Source organism: Tupaia chinensis, unplaced genomic scaffold (genome assembly GCF_000334495.1).
Source record: "Tupaia chinensis unplaced genomic scaffold, TupChi_1.0 Scaffold000355_1, whole genome shotgun sequence".
Lineage (NCBI taxonomy): Eukaryota > Metazoa > Chordata > Mammalia > Scandentia > Tupaiidae > Tupaia > Tupaia belangeri.
In genome coordinates this window covers 855,964-859,656 of record NW_006159850.1, presented here as the reverse complement: position 1 = coordinate 859,656, position 3,693 = coordinate 855,964, and positions in this window count along the sequence as shown.

The window sequence follows — 3,693 nt, the reverse complement described above, 5'->3', positions numbered from 1 at the left end:
GCCACCAGCTCCAGCACCGAGTAGCTGGGGACGGGCCGCTGCCCAGCCCTGGAGACGGGGCCTAGGCGTGGGGGAGCACGGGGAACTGTCGCCCACAGCCCTGAGCGAGGGCAGCACACCCAGCTGGTACTCTGGGGCTCAGGGCTCCACAGACCCGGCGACCTTCGAACGAACCCCATCCATTTCCTAGGCACCAAGGCGGGCCCTGGGAGCACAGGGCCAACCTAGAACAGCCTGGGTCTTGGCATTAGGTGGCAAAGGGCTATTAGTTACCTGCCTGGACCAGGCTGCAAGCCCCCTCTGGGCATTTAATCGGCACCGTGTCCAGGAAACCCGGTTTTATGGCTTGTCTGACCTGCAGGCTCCCTCCCCCACCACTAGCCTTGGGAAACCGCAGGAGGTCCCAGAGCCACGTGGGCTGGGCACAGAGGGCTCTGAGAGAGACGAGGTACCCAGCAGAATCCACCACAGCCCTCCTGCCATGAGCCCCCCAGGGTTCACCAGGCAAGGAGGGTGGGCAGGGTGACCGTGCAGGGGGTAAAGAGCAGCAGGCTTTGCTGGGTACAGCCGTCTGGGCGGCAGGGGCGACAGTCACCTGCCCAGGGTCCTGTGGGCATCAGCTGAGATTCTCACAGGACCTGGGGGGAAGCCCACTGTGCCACTTCCCAGGTGGGCAGAGGGACTGCGGGAAGGGAGGCAGATGGGCCCAGACGCCGGCCCCACCGCGCCCAGCCAGGGGTAAGGGAGGCCCGCAGTGCTGACCAGCTGCTCCCGGCCACGGCGTCTGTGGTGGCACCAGGCCTGTCTGCAGCCCGGCACCGCGGACAGGAGAGCGCCCTGCTGTCCTTGCTGGGTGGGGGCAGCGGGCAGGGCGCTACCCAGGTGAGCACCCCAACCCCGGTAGATGAGTGAGGCCCCATCCTGAACCTCTCCCCTCACATCAGACCAGCTGGGACCTCAGAGAGCCAGCAAGCCCTGCCCAAAACAGGACTGGCCACCCTGCCACAATGGAGACCAGGCGGATTCCAGAGTGCGGGCGGGGCTGCATTCCACAGGGAGGAGGGCCATCCCAGGCAGGGCAGAGCCAGCTTATCTGCAGCCCGTGGGGCTGTGGGGCTGGGGCCACCGGGGGTGGATGCAGGGAAACAGGCAAGAAAGGGCCTAGGGGGGCCCCAGGAAAGGGCCTAGGGGGCCCCAGGAAGCCCACATCATGGCGCTCCACCCTCACCAGGAAGGGAACGGCCACCTGGGGCCCAGTGCGAGGACTGGGCGGTGGCCTCCACGGAGTCCCCAGCCATCCCCAGCCAGCGACAGGAACAGGGGACCTCCTGCAGGGGCAGGGGGGTGGGAGGCAGTCCCCTGGGCAGCTCTGTGCAGCCTTCACTGGGGACCGCAGGGCTCCAGCCAGGCTCCTGTGGTGTCTGTCGGCTGGGGAACCATGCACCTGGCCCAGCACGGCTTCTGGCGTGAGCACCACAGGCTCCCACAGCCTGACCACTCTCCCGGACACTGAGCCCTGAGCAGGTTCGCCTGGGAAGGCCGGCTGGCTCCTCAGCCCCACTTGCACACACCGCTGGGAGGTAGGGCGGGCAGCGGCAGGCTACCGGCCACGTCGCCCGAAATGGCACAAGGGACCTGGCTTGCAGGTGGGCAAAGGAGGGCTGCAGACTCAAGTGGTGACAGAGCTGCAGGCCGACACCCCCACCTGGGCGGGTCCCTGCCCCTGGCTACAGTGGGCCCTAGGCTCCCCACACGGGGACTCCTCTGGCACCTCTCTGGGGAAAGGCAGAGCAGCCAGGCCAGCAGGGGGCTGTGCTGCTCCTCTGCGACCCTGTGTCCCCCCATGGGGGAGGACCCTCCGAGAGCTCAGAGGATCTGGTGAGACAGATACCTGGGATCCCCTTGAGACAGGACCGGGCGCTGCTCCAGAGACCTGTCTCCACAGAGCTGACGATGACAGCCACCCTTCAAGGTCTGTCCCGGGCAGGGCAGGGCAGGGCAGGGCAGGGCCCAGGCAACCATGGGGCACCCTCTGGCTGGCCTGGAGTGGAGGACCCCAGAGCCAAGTTACAAAGGCTCTGGATAAACAAGGGCCCGCCTGCAGTCTAGGCTAATTGTGGTGGCAGGAGACTGACTGCGGGACCCTGCAGACACCCCAGCACCCCGACCAGGGCTGGAAGGGTTAGGGTCAGGGTTAGTCTTCCAGGAGATGATGCCCAGCTCTGCAAGGAGCCGCATGGCACCCTGGCTCAGCTGTGCCCGTGACTCAGCTGCGACATGCAGGGGTTCTCCGAGCCCAGGCTCAGCCTCAGGCCCAAGCTCCGGCCAGTCCCTGGAGCTGGGGTGAGCCCCCATGCCTCTAACACAGCCTGCGAGTCACGCACAGCCCCCCTCACCGCGGCAGCAGCACCATGGGTTTCTAGAGCCCTGGGGCTAGGGCAGCCACCATCCCCTTCCGGAAGGACACGGGGCAAGGACTTGGGGTGGCTCAGTTCCACCTGGACCCCACCCTGGGCACCTACACGAACAGCCGGACGTCAACATGGGAGTCCGGGTCTGACCTCGAGGGGACGACCTGCTGTGGCCAGGGAGCCTGAGCACCTGCCAGCAGGGTCCCACTGCCCCCAGGGGCCAGTGCAGAAAGTCAGGGGTCATCGCAGAGACAACCTCAGGGAAGGGCTGCCTGAACTTAGTCCCCCGGAGCCAAGTCCTCGACTGCCTGGGTCGGGCACGGCCCTCAGAGCCATGCCACCTAGAACCTGTGTCCTAACCCCCTCGAGGGACACACTGTGCCCTCCAGGTGACTGGCAGGCTGGAAGCACATGGCCGTGACGGGCAGTAGGGGCAGCCACGCGGTCAGCCCGTGCCAATGTCCAGGCCTGTGCCCTGGTGCCCATTCTCAGGGCGCAGGGCAGCTGGCTCGTCCACCGGGCTCTCTGGCTGTCACTTCCATATGAGTCCTGTCTCTCCCGTGGGGATGATGACCGCAGCAGCTTGCCCCAGGAGGAAGGCCGTGGAGGGCCTGCTGAAGCCACCCTAGGCCCTGGGCTGCCACTCCAGACACGTCGTCCTCCCCGGCCAGCCGGTTCCCCACAGTCCAGAGCCACATCCTGGGCCCTGCAGCTCCCACACCTGTGGCTCTTGGCCACGGCAGTCAGTCCACGCAAAGCGCTCCCGGGCCTGGTCCCAGCAGCCCCCTCACCCAGGGAGGAGTGTGCCCGGTCACCTCCTGGCAGGTGAGCAGCCTGGGGGTGGGAGATGTGGGGACAGTTCGTGGTCATGCCCCTTCCAGGGCCTGACCTCGCGTGAGGGCACTGGGGCAGGGCAGGGCAGGCAGGTCCGGCGTGGCTAAAGCACCTCCGCCTGGCCCTGCTCAGCCCCTCATTCCTCAGTTTCCCCTTCGGTGAAATGGAGACAATGACCATCCTGCTCCCGGGGTGCCAGGCCCAGAGGCGCACGGCGATCCCATGGCCCGGGGTGCCTGGCAGAGCTTGAGGCCAGACGGCATGGCCGGACCAGCCGGCATAGCCCGCAGCTGCCAGCACCTGGAGAACTGCTGCTAGCTCAGACACCCCCGGGGCTCCGCGTGCAGCCCGAGATGTTGGGGAGGCAGCCCAGGTGACCCCGGAGGCTTGGCCACTTCAGCGCCACCTTGGGCGGAGCGTGGGGCTGAGCGCCGACTGGTGGTCTCAG